The sequence below is a fragment of the Electrophorus electricus genome, chromosome 24, assembly GCF_041902795.1.
Source record: "Electrophorus electricus isolate QZ-2024a chromosome 24, ASM4190279v1, whole genome shotgun sequence".
Taxonomy (NCBI): Eukaryota; Metazoa; Chordata; class Actinopteri; order Gymnotiformes; family Gymnotidae; genus Electrophorus; species Electrophorus electricus.
Genome location: NC_137520.1, coordinates 12,489,021 through 12,511,425, shown reverse-complemented (window position 1 = coordinate 12,511,425; position 22,405 = coordinate 12,489,021). Strand labels below are relative to the sequence as shown.

Genomic DNA, 22,405 nt, shown 5'->3' with positions numbered 1-22,405 from the left:
TTTTTTTGCTTCAATATTTCAGTTTACTGCGCACACAGCTATCACAGTGCGAATATTAACAATAATAAAACTGGTGGAATTAAAAAGACAATCCCTTCTCTTCAGGGGCGAGACAATAGCCTTTATTATTTAGATACATGCTACATTGCTGCACAACACAAAGGATTCCCATCATTGCAGATAAATGGATAAAGTTAGATAGCAGTATTGAGCCGTAGAACTATTGTGATAATCCATATTACCTTTTCAGTCCCTGGCTCAGTCTATCAGAGAGAGACAGCGATAATTACATCTTAGCAACCGTCTGTTGTGATAAAAAGCACAGAAAGGCACTCTAATGTTGCTCTATTGAGAGTCTCCTCTGCAATACCTAATTTCCCACCAACTAGAACAGGATTGTGCAAGTGGAGAGTGCTGACATACACCCAATCCAGACAGGAGAAGGCTGAGACCACACCTGTCTCCAACACGGCCAGGTGTGGCACAAGAGTGCTCTCATGCTAATGCTTGTGGCTAATATTTTTTGTGATGGGGGGGGGGGGGGGGGGGATATCATCAGAATTTTTTTTAAAGATGATCCCATGATCCTATGAAAACATATCGCTTTTCAAAGTCAGAGCCTCATTAATTCCGATTCTAAGAGAAGTGCTTTGACCGATTTAGCTGTTAACATGAACGGCAGGTCATTGTTGTTGGGAACACTAAATAATGAGACTGCTACCAAAATCCTTTCAGCACTGATACAACACACGTCCACAATGACACCCTAAAGCAGAACAGGGCTGTGTGGCAGTCCAGTCAATGCACAGAAAATCAGTTCTGACGCTTTCTGCGAGCTGGACCTAGATCCTTTCACCAGGAAAACAGGCTGAAACACCTAGTTAGCACATGGTGACGGGCAGGGCTCTTCCATTGTGAGGACCGAGAATTCCACTTTTCACGAGCGCAACCGCCGTAATTTGATCTACATCACATGTCTCTGTCACGGCACCTGGCAGGGCCAGCAGCAAGACAAAGATCCCGATGGGGCTTTGAAGTCTGCAAAGGCCCCATGAAAAGGCAAGGGGACACCGTCTCCAGCGTCCCGCCGGCTCGGGGACCCTCGCTCAAAAGAAAAGCAAGCGTTTTGCTCTCGCGCGCCGTGCTTAGCTCCTGCCGAACACCGGCTCGAAGGACGAGGCGGGGGGCTGGGGGGTGTCTTTCAGGACGTGGCGGCCATGATGGATGGTCTCGCAGGAAAGTCTATTCACATGGAGATGTTACATCATAAATATTTACACACGGGCCATCGCTCCCATGTAGCCTCTGCTTGTTCTGACACACTGGAAAAAAAAAAATTCAAAGGCCAAAAAACAGAAAGAAAAAGGAAAAAAAAAAGCTAAAAGAAAAAATAGGAGCTGAGCAAACAAAGCAGCGGATGAGAGAGTTTTATTCTAAGCTTGCAAAAACTTTTAATAAAAAAACGAAATATAATAACAGAATACGGTTCCCTTTATTGGGACAATAGACAGACAAATTAACGCCTGGTCATGATTTACAATGATGACATATTGAGAAACAGGAAATAAGCTCTTTTATGGGATTTAATTGATGGTTTAGGATGTGTCTATATAATTACTAAAGAAGTAAGGAAGTTATCAATTCTAAAATGTGCCACGAGATGTCTGCGCTGCATCTGACCTTCTGGTCTCTTTTTTGTTTCTTCTCTTTTTTTTGAGCATTTGAGCGAGGGAGTTGTCTGCTTTTTTTGTTGTTGTTGTTGTTTTAAAAACAGCCCGACCAATTCTTCACAGCTAGTGCAATTAAAAGCTTCCAACTCCCCACAGAAGCCCTCAACCAATGAAAACAAATTTGGCAGTTTAATTTTCTTCCCACTGTTTGAGAGGGAATCCATTCTGGGAGGCTCCCGCTCTGTAGCCGCCCGTCCCCGGGAAGCTTTGTGGAAAAAGGAGAAAGGCATGCAGGCCCCATGTTGGAGCCAGTTGGGCTTTCTGATTAGCCGAATTAAATATATCAAAACCCAATTAAGCTAACTATACTCCAGCCATTCAGGTTGCAGCGAGGGGAGAATTGGGTCAGGTTGCACAAACTGCCTAGCTTGGCACGCTCTCTTTAGCGAAGGCAAACAGGGACTCCTAAAGCGTCCTGTTTATTAGGCCAAGAAACATCACTTCAGCCAGACAGAGGCCAAAAGCAGGGGGAGTCCCCATAAGACGCCTAGGGTCGCTCCAGCCATGCAAGGGCAGCGAACGCGAGTGTCATCAGCTGATGTTTAGAAGTGCTTTGGCCATGACCAGTGCCAGGGGTGCACATGCTCCTCTGAGCTGCCCGACGTTGGCAGCACACAAGACTGGCACCGAGGCTCACACGGGCCCTGTGAGTCATGAGTCGTGGTCAGCCCATCCCTGCACCTCTCCTGGACTCCCAGACTCCCATTAAGACATGCGACAGTACGGGGCACCACTCCCCACCCTGATCTTTCCTGACCAGTGAGCCAGCAGCGTAGCTCCGCCCAGAGACCAGTGGCAGCAGCGTAGATGCGCCCAGAGAACAGTGGAAGCAGCATCCGCTTCAGTGGAATTGTTATCTGATCCCCATCACGTGCAACTCAAACAGAACACATCTGGGTCTTTGATCTTATTCAACAAGCAAGATATTTCACTACTTAAGGCAGATTTTTTTTAAAGACAAGCCTGAGCTCTTCTTACAAAGCTGTCCATTCTTTACACTACACACTTGGACTGTATGTCGTTGTATGCAGAGGATCGCGGTGCTATGCACAGCGCCTAGACAAACACAGCTCACTCGGAGCCCACATGGAGAGGAAAGGGAAGCATTCTAGCACCACCCCGCAAGTTAATCAGGCAGAAGAGAGGAAAAAAATGTTGTGAAACTAATAAGTAATTTGTCAATTTTTACAGCCCTGGCCGCATTGATCCGGGCATGGTGAGCGAGGACACTTGATTTTCCTGTGGGGGGATGTGAGAGGTGAAGAGGTGGACAGGATATGAGGGGTGAGGGAGGACAGTCATTACTCAGAGGTCCTGTTTGTCCTACCTTGTTCTCTCTCTGACAGCGCAAGTAACTCCTTCACAGGCTTACTTCATCTGCAAAACACAGAGAGAAGAGCAAGAACAAAAAGACATATTAGTTACAAGGCAAACATCTATTCATAGGTGACCACATAAAACACACTATTAACCCCACATATGGGCCCACGTTCAGCAGGCAATGGCCAAACAGCAACGAAGGTGCAGCGATTTGAGTGTCCCTCAGCAAAGAAGCCATAAAGCAGCCAAGCGAGGTAAGGTGTGTGTGTGGGGGGGGGGGGGTCTTGGGGTGTTGGGGGCTGTACGTGCGGGACTCTCCAGTAACTCCTACTGCGACCCTCCGCAGGCTCGCACCCCACCCCAGACCCTGAGAGCAGGTGCGCCATCCGCTTAACCAGTTTTGCAAAATATTTTGCTGCAGCTCGCCGATGATAATTTACTTAGAATCAGTAATCCTAAAATCTGATTGAGGGGAGGGTTTTATTAGCCGCTATGACCTTGGGCGGCATGCATTAGCCGAGGCCAGTGCGACACTCATATTACACCAGGCAGTAAAGCCAAGTCAACTGTGACCACTTTCTTCTGATTTCTCCGTAAGCAAACATCCATGCCAGGACGTCTGGTGATATATACGAGCACTTGGAAAGAGCAGGGCACAACTGAGCATGCTCTGGAGAGGAGAGCGACCCCACGATGGAGGCATGCAAGCCCTTGCCATCAGAGCTGTTCGTTTTCCTGCGTTTCGGATGTGTTCATATTCAGTCAGGTTCAGTCTTATCTCTTCTACACATCACTTCACTACGTGGTCTAAGGTGCATAGTTGTTGTTTTGTTTGTTTGTTTAAAATATATGATCTAATGACATGTTTAAATGCCTAAAAATATCAGCTTTTCTTTCATGGAGCTCCTCTCTGCCTGTCTTAGGAAAGGGTCATATAAGCACACCATGCCATCGTGTGACTAAATGGCTTTTTTTAAATGCAGATGTTTTGTTTTTTTGTTTTTTTAACCAGTATGTAGAAATGCCTTCCTTATTGAACAGCCCTGTCTTCTGGGTATTCCTGAGCTCAGAGAAGTATTATTCTGACCCCCTGCCTCTCCTTTTCTCACCTCCCATTACATGCACTTGAATGAGTGTGACAGCTCACAAAGTTTCCTAACCTTGAGAGCACAAGCGATTGAAAAAAAAAAAAGCAATAATAATTCGAACCTTCTCTCCCTACTTATTTTATATCTCCCCTCAGCAACCTAACTTCTACTCAGCAACAGTGCAGTTATTAATTCATGAGGCACTAATTAGTTCTTTGTTTAATTTTGTGTTAAACAGACTGACCGGAATGATAACGACTCGCGCTGTAACGCTTTGGTCCCATGCTGCTCCTGTTTGCTACAACAAGGGAGCATCGTGAGACTTAGCGGGATGAACCCAATTCCCTTCTAAGTTGCACTTCATTAAGTCAAAATGTGACAAGGAGCTTAGAGGAAGAACTGGCAGATCTGATCACACATAACAATGCAGGCCCAGTAAGTTTGGGGCGAGCCATGCATTCCAGCATGTGCTGCTAATTTTCTATTTTTAAGCCTTGGGGGCTGTCTTCCATTTTGCTTTAATTGTTTTTGTTGGGGGCTGCAGTGTCCTCTTTCTAAATTGCAGCCACTCTGGAGTCCCCTGATCAAACCACCACGCAACATCTCCGCCGCAACGTAAACAACCGACCTGCCCCTTCACGTGACGCCGCGCGGGCGGAATGTGCTGGCAAATAGGTGAATTTAATAATACGCTCGGCGCACGCCTGTGAGCACGCCACAAAGATGTGTTGAGCGTGAAAACAGACTCAGTAGAACTGTTACGTTTTTTGGCTTTCTAACTGGAGGAACCAGCTGGGCAGCAGGAGAGGTGACAAACAAAAGGCCATCAAAAATAGCGAGGAATGCGAGAGCGTTTGCAGCCACCTCATATTTCTCATACTTCCCCAAAGTAACAAGAACACACACATAATTGGGAGGCTAACGAAATGCATATCTGAGATTTATGGTCATCGGTTGGGTGCTTTTGCCAAGTTTTCAGTCATGAGAAAGTGTGGCATTTCTCATTCTCACAAATATTTCAAGTGCATAGCAGACACACCTATAACGCGTTTGCTCAGGTTTCATTTTGATAGAGTTTCACTGAAAGCTGAAATCCCATATATGTATAGTATAACCAGTAGGCATTGTTTTGCAACTATTGGGCATTTGTAAAATTAAAATGTCTTCATATCAGAAAAGCCCTTTCTCAAGTTAAGCAACGCCTGAAGGCTCGATGAGATATTTACCCTCTCGAGGATCTCCCCATCAGTTAAAGATATGATAAAAAAAAAAGGTCGGTAATTACAGTGTATAATAGGAAAGATTGGCATTTTCAAAATCATTTTCATGTGGATGGAAATGACATTGCTCTGACTATTCGGTATTCACTGGTGCAGATAAATAAACAAGGCGTGGAGAGAGAGAGAGAGAGAGAGAGAGAGAGAGAGAGAGAGAGAGAGAGAGAGAGAGAGAGAGGAAAAACACATGAACAGAGAGCGCGGAGTACAATGGCAAGCAGGTCAGTAATTAGAAAGTCTGTTTGCACAGTAATAATTTTAATATATTCATCAGGAAACAGGGCATGCCTTGCATGATAAAATGCCATCAAGGAAGATACCCCAACCCTCCCTTAACCTTTACTCACAGACTGGCAGCAGATTGTGGAGGATCTGAAAGACAAACCAGCTCACCAATTATTGACACGTACGGCTGGACTCCCTTTGGCAAGGAAATTAAGCAGTGGACTGCAGACATGAAAAACTGACATTTAGAGGCTAGCCTTCCATTCCTGGCAGGGAAGGTTTATTGGTTATTATTATTATTATTATTCCTTATTGGTTAGGCTTATTGGTTAAGTAACTCAATCAAGAGCACACTGTAGCTTTTAATGAAGCCAGAGGGGCATTGTGGCACTGCTACACTGGAAGGAAGGCAGAGAAATGAACACACCGAGTCTTTTCATCACTAAAAAACACAATAATCCGTCATTTCCATGGCGCGGAGTGCCGAACGGCGCCATTAACCTTCTTTGATATTGTGGGTAGTGGTGATGCAATGGAAATGATTGCAAATTGTTTAACGGAGCCGCGACACTCGAGGCACTTTGGCCCTTATCAATCCAATCCCAAAACAGAGGAGAATACATGACTGCAGGAAGAACGGGAGTTGGGGTAAAAAGGGTCCGCATCCGTTCTTGCACACTTGAGATGCGCAACTGAAACGAGTTCAGCTAGGAACTGTACCACAAGGACAAGCAAGGTAGGTTGTGAGAAAGCAGATATATCGGTGAACTGCACAGAACAGGCCCTCCCAGTGATTAAATAAACGTTTAAATGAACTTCATTGTCAAACACCAACATTATGACACATACTGTTCAGACTGGGCCAGCAACTATAGAGCCTAAAATAGGAACCCATTCAAACAAGGATGCACTATATTTTGGGATAGCAACCCTCTCGCTGGATGTATGGTGAATCCACTGTTACCATGCCCTGACTGTTTTGTTTTGTTTTGTGTTTTTTTTAACTGACACAAAATTAGAAACTGTGTTTCCACAGTCCACAGAGACCATCAATAACGACATGCTCGTGATGACACAGTACAGGAGCTGTGGAGGTGCCCGGCCTTCCACCTTTTTTTACACGCTGCGTGTTCCCCTCTGGGCCTCCATTCAACCACCATGGCACAATGAAAAATCGAACATTTACTTAATAGCGCTTCTTAGGCCGAGCCTGACAGAGCAGGGTAGGCCTCCTTTTTTGCTCTCACTGAGTGCTATTCTCCACTGTCTGCTGGAGAGGCCCGGCCCAGGATCAGGGCAGCTACCTCCATGCCCCTGTGTTGCCCTCCCACCCCAAATTTTTGTTGTCCGTCTCTTTGAAACGCCGTGCTCACGTGGGGGGGCGAAGAATGGGGCGCGACGCACAACAAGCGCCGGCTCCATGGAAACCACCATTTTCCCCCCAAAATATTCCTTTTGGCCCCTTTGAGGACCTGTCACTAATGCGAAGCAAGCATCACACGACCCTGGGCCCGGGCGTGACAAAACCGCTTTTCTGCCTTATGCTTGATTGATGAAAAAACTTTTGAGCAAAACCATGTTACGAGACAAAAAAAAAGTGACACATGGAATAAAGGACTGTGGGTGAGGCAAGATCACACCGTTTCCCTGGTAATAACAGAGAGAGTGGGGGGGGGGGGGGAGTGAGCGTGAAAATGAGCCACAATAGCGATTAAGATGATTAGAGAAAAGGGGAAAATTCAGGAAGGACTTCTTATGACATCCAACAGCACCAATCTGGAAATCCCATAAAATCCAAACTTTACTCATGATTATAGGTGGTAAAGGACCCGTTTCCGAGATCTTAAGGAAACACTGAACAGGCTAATAACCTTTGATTGCATGGCGGTGGTATATTTTTAGGATCCTTTTTAAAAAAGACCATTATTTCACCCAGTTATTGAACTTCCTGTTAACCAGATGGGTCCTGACAGGCATGTTTGATTAGCGTTGTTACCATAACCACCCAGCCTTCTTATGATGCATGATCTCTGGCTAACAGCTCCTGGTGCCTGTGTGTATGTAATCTCCACTAATCCCCAGTCTAGTATCCTGTATGATTATTAATGCTTTTTGCATTATGTTTCCTCTGCGCTGCTGTGCAAACCACTCGTGTTACTCATGTATGAAAAGTGATCAATATGCTACATAGTGCAAATTTCAGCCGTCTTGTTGATCTAAGTGACAGGCCATTTAAAAGAGGAGCAAGGCAGATGTAGCAGGCCAGATCTGCACAGGACAGACGCTCATCATTTATTCATCTCTAAAAACAAGTCAATACAAACAGTTCATTGTCAGGCGTGGCCTTCAGCTGACCATTCACCGCGTCTTCCAGCTCGGGGAGAGATCCTCGAGGCCTGGGCGAAATTACCCAACGACCGCGAGAAGGCGCGAGGGCTTCGGCAGAGAGGACGGAAACAGGAAGACACCCAACAGCCCTCGCCCTCGCTGATCTTCGTTCATATTTCAGCCGTACGCAGGATGCGACACGGACAGAGTGGATGTCGGATTCTATTCTTCTTTACTCCCTTCTTCCTGTTCTGGGAGGAAAAGGGCATATTTACCGCACGTACAGGCGTGGTTGCTCTCCGACAACGCACGCCTCAGCAGGAGAAAATCAGTATTCTGGAGCTGGCCAATCGCAGCTCAAAAAGGCCCAAGCAAATCCCCACGGCGGAGGTGTCAGACGCAAAATGACGAAAATCTGCTCCTTGACAGGGAGTCATTTATATTTTAGCTTCGTTCCATTATCTTAACGAATCCATCATCAGCCAATGCAATATTAACAGCAGAAAATCAACTCATTAGATCCAGGGGGATTTAATCAAGATTGCAATCATGTATGCGGTTCCTGGAGAGTTTGATTTTTTTTTTCTTTTTAGTCCTTTCCACATAATTGGCGCATCTCAGATCTTAATAAATTATTCTCTCTCTCAGATTGATGCCTTTCCCCCTCCCTCTCACGACAGGCTCTGTCTGCCTCTGACTATAATATTTACCATAAACATTATTATGTCATGGGCACACAGTTTAAAATGGCCTTTAGCTAACTCAGAGAGCTAATTGGCTTTTCTATTTCTATCTCGTTTTCTCGTTAATTGTGCAGTGATATTGCCAAATCTCCAAAAGATTGTGTGGAAGTGTTTTGGTGGAGCAATGCCACCCCACCTTTTAAAACCTTTTATGCTGCTTTTTTTCAACTTACTTTTGAATTTTTACTTCAGTTTTACTATTTAGTTGCTTTTCTAGTTTTGAAAGTGACAAAAATGAAACTTAACAGTGGCTAAAGCTGTTTAAAAAAGCATTTCTTTGACAAAACATAAAAAGGTATTAAAATGACTTATAAAAATTGAGCTTACAAAGACCGACAAACAGATGGTGTGCTTCAGTGGCATAAAGTAGCTTTAGATGGTCCACTGTAGAGATATTGGGGAAGGTCAGTGCGTTCTCCATTTGAACAATTTTGGCACAGGTTCGCTTGCAAATATTGATCATTTAGCAAAGGCGCAACTGAAGAAGTAGGACAGAGAAAACTCTCGGACATGACTAAAGTCTTTGCTTCAAAAGGACCAAGAGTTTTTAAGGCATGCTGACACTGAACAGCACACTAACCAGCAACTTCAGTTTCTAACACCCTGACAATTCCTATGACAAATACTCTAAACATCAGGCACAATGCAGACGCAGGTTAAATAGAGCCCTCTGACATGCCCAGGCCTGGCTGGTTGCCACGGCTACACAAAGGCAACAGACAAAATGTGTGCTGTTAACAAAAGTCAGAGAAGAGCAAATGAAAGCACTTTCAAACCCTTCTAACTAACTGGGATGAGCCAAAAACATCTTCAGACACCCTCTTAAGATAAATGTACAGTAACTGTAATGTTGCTGTTGTTTGCAAGGATGGTTATTTTCTTTTGATTCAGTAACACCTTTCTGCCTCTACTCCTCTCCATGGTATTTGTGTGTGTGTGTGTGTGTGTGTGTAGCGAAGTGCTCTCTCTTGCCATAGTGCTTCCCCTGCCATCTGGATTAACTTGCAACATGTCTGACAAGATCCCAAAGTATAAAAAAACCAGGGAGAGAACCATCTAATCTGCCTATGGAACAAAGCCCTTTTGAACAAGGTCTACCCTGACCTTGTCACTGCCGGTTAAACTTCCTGTCTATTTAGCGTTATAAAGCCTGGCTCAGGCCTCTCACACTTCCCTCCCTGGCCCGTCCCTGCGTCTGGCTTCCTGCAGCGAGCAGCATCAAAAGATCGCCTAATCCCCGTGTCGCTCCGACACGGCTGGCCCTAAATCCGCCTCCTCGGTAAACCAATCTCAGTGTTTTTTATCTTGATTTATTAGATTATCAGCCCTTGCTTGGCTAGGCCTGACTCGCTGCAACACACACTCACGCTAATCGTAACGGACAAGCATCAGGCCAGTTCAAGGGACCTGGGCTAGTGCCGAGCGCTGGTAGTGAGGGCAGCCCCTCACACAGCCACGCCCAGCCTGCGGGGGGAACATGGCTACTTCTGGCCCCACCCTCCTCTTCATTAGTAATGAAATTCTAAACATTAAATTAATAAACGCTAATTGCTTACAAAAAGCATAATCTAAAGCGACTTGGATTTTCTAAATCTATTAAGAAGATATTTTTAACCACATCCATTCAAAAGGGCCAAGAAACACACTTATTTGAAAAAAATAATACAGAGCCACATTATTAATATGCATACATCTCATTAATTATTCAATTAATTAATCACTGGTGCCACTGTTCATTTATCAGGCCATACACATTTAAATAAATTTGCAAAATTGCAACATCCAATAAGGAGCGTTAGTGTAATAGGTAATCAGGTTTAAATGCCTCATCCCTGTTGGCCTTGTTTAAAAATAAATTCTAAAGCTAAGCCACTTCTCTTGGCTTCTCCTGGCTAGGAACTAAATATAGCTTATAACACAGGAGAGAAAAGCGCGAGGGTGATGCACCTGTTTCGCTACAGTTCCATGTACTGGTACAGTAATCTTTCAGGGAGGAAAACCGTGTTACTATCATCATATTCCCGACGCCATATTTCACACAAAACTGTTTTAGCAGCTGCAGTGAGATGACTGAATGGGTCCATCTGACACACGAGCTCTGTACTTGTACATGCTCTCCACCTTTCAGCAGTGTTCCTCTGTCCAGCAGGGCCGCCAACGGTGGCTTTCGGTCCAGCGCGTGCGGGAGCAGCAGCGGAAAAGACAGCCCACGGAACCGCGGCACGTTCCCACTGGATCAGCGAGCAGGCAGGTGTACAGGAGCACGTCTATGTCAGCTGTTTATAAACCGTCAGAGCTGGGGGCTGCACTTTTTAAAGCTATCGACGAGTCGATTTAAAAGTCTCTGGAGACGACGTGAGTTTATGTGTGACAGAGAGAGCAAGAAGGGGAGACAGAGTGGCTCGGTCATGTGCTCAGAGTGTGTGAGTGGAGGCGTGTGTGAGAGAGTGAGTTTGTGAGTGTTTGTGCAGGGATGGCGGCAGTGGTAGGTGTAGTTGCGGGTGGGGCAGATGGGGGGGTGAATCAGCAGCTTCTGCCCCCTGTACGCACTGCTGTGGCCCTGAGCGGGAGCAGCCGCACTACCGGACGGCCCCGTGGGAGATGGGCAGCACTTCTCGCTCGGCCTGCACCATGCTACACGGGTTCGACAGGTATATGGGAGCGTTTGTCCTGGTGAGCACCTGTGTGACCGTACGTCTCACGTACAATATCACATCACCAGTGCTGTTCACTGCTGATGGAAGCCGCTTGCTAGGATGTTATCATTAGCCAAAAGACCCCTGAAGCATACTTGGGGGGGGGGGGGGGGGGGGAGAAAAAACAGTCCAGGACCAAGCAATCGCAGCACAGTGCTGGATTTCGAAACTATTGCTTTACTGCAAATTGGCATAAAGTGGTTGTAGGTAGACCACAGCATGGGCACTGCCAAGGGAGGTTTCTCCTTCACTGACAATCAGTGCGTACCACATGTGCTTGGCAAAGTCTATTTATTCCCAAAGTGAGACCCTATCAGCTTTGTGAGCAAATCCATATCTGTCCTGCGTGCTGTCTTCCCGCCTGCCTTCTTTAACGTAAGTGGCAGATATTTCGCCTGCCTATCGGTTTACCTTATACGTGCTGGTATATGCAGGAAAGGAGCCCATGTAGGGTCACTGTCTCTCCTTCGCAGGGGCCCCTGAATCAACATTGGCTTGTGCAGGGCTGTTTGTCTCTGCAGACTTTTCCCTCTCTCTCTCTCTATCTCTCTCTCTCTCTCTCTCTCGAAAATATGGAACGCTCTTCAAATCGGAATGTAACCCTGTGTGCTGTATGTTTCAAAAACAGCCTGACTTGAGCTTTTCAGCAACACTTTGAAATCCGCCTGCTGATTTGCCTGGGCCCAGGCCTTTTGCATTATATGGCCGTGTGTTTGGTAAACGTGAGAAATCATCTCATGGACGTTTATAAGGAAGTTTGTAGACATTTTAAATGCAAAATGACAGTGATCGCAAAAGGCAGAACCTCCCTGAAAGCACAGTTTACGCCACGACATGGAGTACATACTTTGTGTGAAATCTCATTCAAAGATCTGAGCATCAGAGCCTGAATAACCTGTGAAAACCTGAATGTCACAGCAAAACTCTGAATCAGATCTTGACGGGATTATACCATAACCACGTCATCACCTGCAGTGATGAGCAGGGTGGCCAGCAGCTAAGAGGAAGGACGAAGTCAGAGACTCTAGCGATGACAGAGAGGCTGTCCAGGCACTGCAGTTCAGGCCTGCTGGAAACCACATCTAACAGGCCATGGACAGCAGCCAAAGCGAACATCCACCAACTGCTGCCGGGCAAGAGATGGGGGGTAGAGAGAGAAAGAGAGAGAAATAGATGAAAAAAAAAGAGAGGGAAAGAGAAAGCCTGAAGGGCTCATGCCTCACTGCTGCCATCAGACCAGCGGCAGCAGAAACAACGGCAGAGACATCAGCAGGGAGGCCGGAGATGGCAGCTCCACCATGCGCTCTACAGCCTATCACGGCCGGCCACTTGCTCAGGCGAGCACCTGACTAATACCCGCTGTGTCACTTCTATATTTGTATCCTACTAATCTGCTCTCCCAGTTCCAATCTTTTCCACTTTCTTGCAAATTTATCACTAGACTGAAAGGCCGGTGCCAGATCCTAAGTGCCTCGCCCTTTTAAATTAAACAGTGGCATTTCTGATAAAGCCACTAAATTCCTTATCTCCCTGCTCTGAAGAGGCCTTAAAGGCAGAGTGTCACTCTCCCTAAAGAGGAGGCGCCCCAGCCCCCCCAACACCTCCCTGCTGCCTTTGCACCCTTTTCAAGGAGAAAAATCGTGACCAAAATAGAACAAAATTCGAGTGAGGCCCATTAGGAAGCAGCTGGCTATCTCTCCTGTGGCGGTGCCCAACACACACAACTGACCTGAACATACACACAAACCACTGAACAAGCTACTAAATATTTTTAATAGGTCAGATCTGAGCACAATATTGGTCCGCGAAGCCAAAATTCCACTAGAATACCCAACGTTGGAAAACCTGCTCCCCGTAAGTAGGAGTTTCCAGAATAAGATAAAGAAGTTTCCATATTTCCAGTTGTATATTTGACTATTTGAACTGAGAGTTGTTGAAACAACAACAAAAACAACAAAACAATAGGGTACAATTAAAACAAGCGATTCATGTGGAACAAATGTTAGAGTAAATCTAATCAGTGATTTTTTTTTTTCCAGCACAGAGTTAAAGCCGTGGTTTTGTCTCCTTCCTTAACTGCTAAGATAACTGCTAAGAGATAACCCTAACACTAAATCACCATAGGGGTGCTCATGTGCACATGTCTGGTGTCCACGCTTGGTTAGCACACTGTGCAGCAGCTTAAAGGACAGTGCTGCTCTGGCCCGGGCGAGGGTCACACTGTTCCTACTGCACACCCACAGTAACACTGGCTTGTCAATAAATTTCTCATTCACTTCCTTTCTGGTCGAGCTGCATTACCTAATAAGGCACCGCCAGCATTCTGGGTTATTTTGAGTGTGTGATAATGTGCTCTCTCTGTCTCTGTCTATATCTCTTTCTCCATGGCCTGTCTGTTTCTCTCCCTCTGCCTGCCTGTCTGTCTGTCTCTCTCTCTCTCCCTCTCTCTCTCCCTCTCTGCCAGCTAGGCTATGAATGCCACATATTTGTCAGCTACATGACAGTGAGAAGTCAAAAAAAGGCTGCAGCTGAACTCATGTGTCGTGTGTAATAAACAACCCTGCCAGCAGGAATACAGCACTTACTCACAGGCTCACAAACAACAACCAACCTATAGAAGGCAGAAGAAGAACTTGTAAAAAAAAAAAACAACATGCAAGAAATATATGCTATAAGATATCAAATCCTATGCCTAATGCTCTCTTTTCAACAAAGTGGGTTGTTTAGCCTGTGTTTACCCAGGGAGTATTTAACGCCCTTTCTTTAGTTTCTAATCTCGTTTTGATATGATGCGACTTCCTTCTCTCTGGCCATACTATTGTTTCTCCTCCTTTTTAAGGAATAAGGTCGAAACTAACTGTTCCTTTTTAGAAGGTCAAAAAACACATCACGACAGAAAAAAAAATGCGGATCAAAGGTAAAACAGAAGCAGACCCCACCCTACCCCACCTCCCCACCCAAACCAGACGGCCAAAAAGAAACAATTAAAGCCCTCACAGATAAATCAGGGAACACACAAAGAGAAAAAAATCCTGACAGTTTCAGGCATTGTGTCAAAGCCTGCCATAACATCCAGTGTGGTCCTTATCTCTGCTGTTTATTTATCAGTGGCACTATCTATGCTGAAGGACTCTGTGATCATGGTGATAAGACACCAGAGTATTTCCAGGGCCAGAGGAGTGAGATCTCCTGTGCAAATCTTAAAGCAGGCAGTTTGCTTAATGCTTGACCTCTGACCTCTCGAGGGTAATAAAGCCTCTGTGTTTCCCGCCCGCACGCAGGCACATTGCCGCACAGCATGATCAAATAGCCAGGTGAGTCTGAGGTAGGCTAACTTTCTATTACACACACACACGCACACACGATGGAGGCCAAATTGAAATAATCGCAGCTAAGGTGAGTAGCTGATGGGTGTTGCCGAGTACAATAAACTTCAAAGACTGGGTTCAAAATGAACATCTGAATTCTCTATCAACCCCCCCAAAGATTCCTGTTTTTCTCCCATCAGACGGAATGTGAACGAATGCCGAGTGGGCCCGTCCCTGACACTTCCTGAAAAAAAATTGTGTTTTCCTTTCTTTTTTTTCCTTGGGATTTTTGAAGAGGAAGTAGATACCTTGCAGATCCAGATTGCCCTCCGGTTAAGACTTCCGGCTTCTCCAGTTTTTCCCCTCATTTTTCCACAGTAGCCCTGGACAGCGGCTCCCACCTTAACGCACCCCTTGCTTAGAAAATGACGCCAAATGAAAAGGCAAAACAACAACAACTGCACAATGAGCTCATCCAACAGAAGAAGCAAGCTGAATATCTCTAAATAAAATCTCTCTTATCCAGCTGTCACGCTTAAATCACTTACAGCCGTTGCGACAAGTGGTTGTGAGCCAACAGCGACTGCAGCGTTGCAGCTGGGGGTGTGGGGCTCTGGCCTTTAACAGTGACATGCATTAAGATCTTTGGATGAGGTATTTCTAATGCAGAATGTGCCTGTTTTAGCCCACTGCATTTGCTGTTAGCCTCTTCCTGTCAGGGCCATGGCCTGTGCTACACATTCCATAGTAAGCACAAGGCCAGTGACAAGAGTGAGAGAGAGAGAGAGAGAGAGAGAGAGAGAGAGAGAGAGAGAGGGAGAGAGAGAGGGAGAGAGAGAGAGAGGGAGAGGGAGAGAGAGAGAGAGAGAGGGAGAGCGAGAGGGAGGGAGAGCGAGAGAGAGAGAGAGAGAGCGTGAAAGAGACAGGCAGACAGCGAGAGAGAAATGGAATCCGAGTAGTCCAGAACCGTAGCCCAGAACCATAGGACAGAACCACATTCGCCCAGTTCAGCCTCTCCAACTCTCACGTGGCACTGATGGAGAGACAAACACAGACGAGTGTGCATGGCCGCACAACAGACCGAGCCTTCAGGGCCTTTCCAGCCAACGTGAAGCAACACGTGTTGCTCCGACTTCAGATATAGCATCTGCCAAAATCATTACTTTTACAGCATTGGCAGGCGGACTGCAGTTTCTGTGAAGCATTCTTTAACACTTCCCCTCGGAAAAGCATGGGGCTCGAACACAGAGCACAGCTCCAGCCCTGCACGAAGGGAAGCATAAATTAACACTGTTATTTAACGGGGGCTGCCAGGGACCAAGCCGATTTAAGCCCAGCTGCTAAATTAGTGGCATTTAGTTCTTTTGCAAATTGATTGAGTTTGGCCTAAGTGCTTGTTAGGCAGTAACAAACTGAATGTTACAATTTTTTTTATATAAGAATATTTAAATTAAGGCCCAGAAAGATTTTATAACTTTATAATTTTATAATTTTTATAACTTTTCCAGAATCTAAATATTACACCACAGCCTGAGATGGTAAATACACTGAAATCAAATCATCTACAACTTTTCCTTCAAAACAAACAGCGAATCTCTTCAAAACAGAATCAATATCCATTTTTATACCATGATATCCAAGCCTATTCAGAAACCAGCATGTTCTGAAAGTGCTACTAGTGAACAAAATAATCTCACTCACAAGCAACAAGCCAGAGTAACTCAGGTTACAGTCCATCCAACCCCCCCCCCCCCCACCCCCCACCCCCCACCCCCCCGGGTTCAGTCAGATGTGCTCAGCTGGCCTGCTCAACTGGGGCTCGTCCGCCAGCGCACAGCCAGAGGCGGAACAGGAGCAGCAGGAAGAGCAGTGGTCAGACGTCAGACTCACCCAGCTATAAATCCCCTGGCAAGCAGGCAGGCAGACACCGGCTGCTTTCTGAAAGGCCTCCAATCAGGCGGCGGATAAATCGTGTTTTGTGCAGGCTGCATTGTCTCTGTGTCTGTGTTCTGCTAATCTAATGTGTTCAACATTGGTCTTGGTCACCTTGACTTTGGTTGCCATAGCGCTCCACACAAACATATCTCCACCCAGAAATACACCAAATAAGGCTGAGGTGAGGAAAAAAATCTCTCATAACCAAAAGGGTGGGAAGGCAGCATGGGAAATGGCAGTGCAACACACAGGCTGCGTCTTCGGCGACATGTTACTGGTACAAATGTGCCCGGCTTCGGCAGACTAATTACGATAGGATAATAAACACATTAAACCTCAATCTTTGCAAGCAAATGTTTATGCATTCGCAATTATCATTCATTTTTAATCAACAAAAGATAAATTTGAGCCATTTGTGACGGAGGCCCTTTTAGCTCTATCAGGGGCAATTTTGTTTGTTCTCAATATGACCTTTAAACACTCGGCAGAAACGCAGAGGGATCAGCGCACCCGAACGCTGCCGCCCTGTCTATGGGCCGACCCCAGCAGATGTGAGTTCTGAGGAGTTCAAAAAGAATTCTGCATGGGGGCAAGCCCATTTACATAATCCTTCAGATATATTCCCCTGCAACCTAATCAAATTATTCACAAGTCTAGCCCCTAACCATGTAGACCTCGCAATACACAGCCCTCCCATTAATGCCCTCCCCCTGCCTTAATCATATTGAACCAAACCAATGTCAATTTTCCCTTCAGAACTGGAGGCTGGCAAAGCCAACAAAGCCCAGCTCTGTCTGACATACGACGGCTCCAGCGGCACACGACGCATTCCTCTCCCTCTAGGACCGTTCGGATCGCCATCTCAAATTAGTCCTCGGTTATGTTTGCTTTTCATCTGACGGACACATTTGTAAGGGGAACATTAGCTCACGTAGGACTGCGGTTCAGTTGGAAAAAAAAAAAAATAATAAAATATATATATATATATATATATATATATATATATATATATATATATATATATATATATATATATATATATATATATATATATAAACCACCGAGCAAATAGATTGGGTAGCATTCCATTATAAAGCCATAAATTCCTCATAATTCTGTGATTCCGAACAACATTCTTTACTGTAAGCCATGGATTGACTACATATAAGACCTGCTCCCTGACACAGCCTACAGTAGTTACATGGCTGCATAACAGAAACACGACAGAAATGATCCCCACACCCCTTCAACAGATGACTGACCCCATACATTTTCTTCTGCACCTCTTCAGACATTAAGAAGGCAGACTGGTGCTTGTGCAAGCATTATCTACCACACATACTTAATCACACACGCACGATTTGTAAGCACTCAGTCCAAACCGCGTCTACTTTAGCACTCAACACGGGTTCGACCCACAATGCCCCACTCCCTGAGAAACCTGTTAGACGGCGTCTGTATTTAACGTGGCACCACAGACACCGCCAGCGCTGATAGGGTTAACATGACGGGCTCCTTCAGCGCAAAGTTTACATCCAGTGTGCGGTCAATTTTCAATGACTTCTTTTCCCACGTCGAAATAAACTATTTTATGTCTCCAAATATGCAGATCATTTTGCTTAATGAAAGATGCTTGACGTCTCCGATCCAATTAATATGCAAATGCAAGTGAGGATTTATTTGTGACATTCTGTGTGGGTGAGAGAAAACAAAAAGGCCTCTTAACAGCAACACTAATTGCTGTGACTGATTGTCACATATCATCATTCACGCCGAATCTCCTAAATACCACATTTCAGATAAAATTCTCTTGCACACTTTGTGTGGATTTATTTACAAAGGGGTAATATATATCAAAGTGTCAGATGCAGTGCACAGACTTCTCTTTGCATAACAAGAATTTAGGCAGAGGCACACCTCTCTCTCTCTCTCTCTCTCTCTCTCTCTCTCTCTCTCTCTCTCTCAGCACTTGAATAGAACACCTTATGTTCAAAATGAAATGAACTGAACATTTGTAGACTCGCTTTCCCTTTGAGGGGAGCAGTGTTCATCAGTGTTCATCAGTGTTTCACTAGCTGCGCAGCTTTGGAAGGCCACTTGATCATTTTCCTTCCATCGGGGACATCCAGCATCCTCATTTCTTGTTGTTTTCAATGCTCCACACTTTCCTGATCACTCACCTCTGGCCATTCTTTCCCTCAGCTAGGAGCAGGCTTCATTCAAGCATACATTTATTACTGAAAAAATACAAATTACTAATGCAGCTCTTGTATTAAAGCCGTTTAATGGAGAGCCCGATATGTGCCGCACTTTACGTCATCCTGGGTCTTTAATACCCAAGACCATACATGATGGCCTGTACCAGAAGCGGCGTGGTTGACTTGAAAACTTAAGATGTGGTATCCTCATAAAACTAGCTGAAGAAAACAGACGCTAACTATTTAAAGTGACAGAGCCTGTGCATCCTTTGGAACACATCTGGAATTGAAGGTGCATCAAACACCACAGTTCTGTGAGCCAGGCATTATGGGGTTAACTCCGAGCTCATGGGAAAGGTTAGTATGATAATGTTATTGATACAGCGCTGTACACTTGAAGCTGCCACACAGGGAGCACACTGAGTCATGAAAAAAGCGACAGCTAAATTATTTCAGCACGATAAATTAGGGGTTTTTTCATTTTATTTTATTTATTTATTTATTCTTCTTTGTGAGAGTGAGACATGCCGGCAAAACTAACAAGCAAATAATTGAAAGATTGGAAATAATGATCCTTAAAGGATGCTTTAACAAGCCTCCAGTATTTACCAAGCTCTCACGAGTACCAGTGAAAGCCACGGTAAAAACGATGGTGCAATCTGCTGATTAAAGTGCCAGTGGCAGTCTCGCACCAACAGGAGATTCTCCTGCCCCACACTACCAAGAGAAGTGACCAAAGAGAAAGTTCCATCACAAACACAAAGACCAAGTCATAAAAACCTGTTAAGGACTGGCTGAATTAAGTAGATAGGTTCATATCTCTCTCTCTCTCTGTCTCTCACTCTCTCTCTCACATATATATCTATATGTTTGTCTAAGTCCGTTATGCACTGTCCGGTCAGTGTGTTTGGGCTCTACCCAGCAGCCTTGGCTGTGGGATACCCTCAGCTCCTCTCCTCAGCGTGACCTGCTTAGCAGTCAGCCCCTTCAGCAGATTGTAAACAGATCTCCCATGAATTGCGGCTTTAGCGGTTTTGCGCGTCTCCAAACAAGGTGCTCCCGATAACACCGTTTTGTCCCTCTGACAAGGCCAGACTAAAATCAGCCACTTGGCTGCAAACATGTGATTTGAGAGCTGTCACTCAACTTGACTGACAGCTCTAATCCCCCCACAGGAGCAAATAGGAGGAGAAGACAAACCCTGCCCCGATGTACAATGTTTGTTTTTAAATCCTATTAAATGGATAATATTTACCTCCACCATTTTGGTTGTCTTGTAGGGAGCAGTGACGTATACTTTACTTTGTTTTTCGGGCTCACAAACAACATTGAAATTCATTTTTCTGAGAATATAAATAAGCATAAGTACTCAGTAACAAAACAATAAAGATGTGGCAATGGCACAGTAATTAAAAGGATTTAACCAATAACTGTTGGAATGTTGCTTCCAACACCAGCAGTAATCAGCACTCGAAGGTTGCCTGCCTCACACAGACTGTGGTATCAAGAGTATTTAATTCACAGGACACTGTAATTCTAAGAAGAATTGTAAGCCTCTGTAATACATGCAAGTTGTTCTGGTCAAAAGAGCAAATAAATAAAAAAAAGTAAAACCATTATTGTTAAATGCCTAAGTCATCTCAAGGCAAACTGTACTACTGCATATGACACCTTAATAAGCGTCAAAGATGAGAAAAAGATGTTTCTTTTCTATGAGCAAAATAGTGCATCAAACTTTCTGTTGTTTTCCTGCCAATATGTAAACACTCACTCCCGTAAAGACCTCATGGCCTTTTACAGCTCTGTCAGGCAGAGTATTGTCACATATAAATTAACCAGTGAGCTAAAAGCCTCACTGTCCTGCAGGAAAATGCAAGTCATCAAGCATTAAGCACATATTAATTTTCAATGGACCAGCAATAATGGGAATGTTTTATGAACAGGAAAGCGCCGCGGTCGCGTCCGACATCTGACGTGGTGCCGTCGTGGGTCGTTCACCCCGATCCCGAACATTCAGCCCGCGTACACCACGCCTCCTCCTGTCCCGCAGGCATCTCCGGGCGACGGAAACGGGATAAAAGGTTGAGGGGATGAGGTGTTTTGGGAAGGCTGCCCGCCCCTGTTCTGCTTGTGCACTCACCACCTTGCTTTCCCAACAGCGTCTGCGTGCAAGTCCCTGCAAGCTGCCTCTGTCTGCAAACACCTCCACCTCCCCCCCAACCCCCACCGCACCCGACCGAGCCCAGGGCATCCATCTGCGTTAGTGCAGCCGGAGGCGTGGCCGGTGAGCAGCCGTGCCGAGCGACTGGCCGACGGGGCGGCCGTGGGCGTGGCTGCACCACGGCTACGCAGCCTTTATGGTTACCTGCAGCATTCCTGTGTGAGGTGTCAGTTTTCCATCTGCCAGCCTTTATTACCACACGTATAAAAGTGCTTTACATGCAGTGAGAGCAAAAGGCTCCGCGTGCACTCTCCTCTGAAACACGCATGCCCGTTTAAGAGACTTCATCAGCCAGGAGATCTTCTGAGTCTCATTCTCAATGCACTAATAGAATCGTGCATACTCACAAAAAACCACTGAAAAGTCCCATACTATATGTCTTGGAAACACTGTTCTGGAAGGCGCAATCAGGCTTACAGTCCGAGCCAGCTTTTATTCCGCCTCATACAGGGTTGCAAATGGCTTTGGTCTTTCCAGGCGGACCCAAAGGACAGGCGTGGCGTTATGGGGCCGCCCGCCGATGCCCCTGCGCCTGGGCCCGCCACTTCCCAAGGCCTGCTGCTTGATTAAATGCATAATCCACTACTCCCCATCCCCAATGATTTAGTGTGCCTTTAAATCAGCTTGCGCACACATAAAAACCTCAAATAAAAATCACCAAGAAAAACCATCGCACTCTAACTGTTCTATTAAAATGATACCCGGCCTGGTCTTTCTTCTGCGCAATACCGTTTATTCCACATGAATGCGTATCTTCATTTTTTTTTTCCTAGGTGTGCATATAAAATATTTAAAGTTTAAAATGTCAACGCTGAAACATCAAATGCGGGGCTCTCTCATTAATCACCCGGGATAGAGGCTCCCTTTTAAGGTTATAACCCTTTGAAAGAGCAAAAATTACATTTCTGACCTTGAAGATGAGACAAACTCATAAACGTAAAATAATTCACAGTTTAAAGGAGAGAGTTATCTGTTGGCTCAAACTGCTGTGCTGCGAGTTGCAGCAGACACCAAACAACTTTTTCATTTCCGTATTTACAGAGAAGCTGTTCAGATTAATTTGAAATCACATCAAGAAACAACAGAAACAAAAACTGAGTGAAAACATCAAAAGAAGCAGCGCGCTAACTTTCAAATCCGCAGGGTACCGCTATCTGCACACTGAGGAATGTTGGCTTTTTTCACGGACTTTTATTAAATGGTGCATGACATTTTCATTACTCAAGGAAATTAAATTCACTAATTTTCTTACAAGCCTGGTACGTTTGCTATTTTAGGGAGGTGCACGGAACAGAACAATACTTACACCTACATAGAGAAAAGGCACTGTGGATCC

The 22,405-nt window shown here is 45.3% G+C and overlaps 1 protein-coding gene across 6 annotated transcripts in view; it reads right to left on the bottom strand.

The window, feature by feature from the left end:
• Positions 1–22,405, bottom strand: part of casz1 (castor zinc finger 1) — a 155,258-nt gene that overhangs the window by 85,057 nt on the left and 47,796 nt on the right. For 3 of the 6 annotated variants that reach the window (XM_035522419.2, XM_035522418.2, XM_035522415.2), the window contains one exon: positions 3,058–3,107. The gene's annotated coding sequence lies outside the window, so the exon portion shown is untranslated. Of the gene's footprint in view, positions 1–3,057; positions 3,108–10,832; positions 11,071–15,023; positions 15,046–16,605; positions 16,679–22,405 lie in introns of those variants that run through there. The other 3 variants (XM_081707021.1, XM_081707020.1, XM_035522421.2) reach the window with 3 other exon arrangements.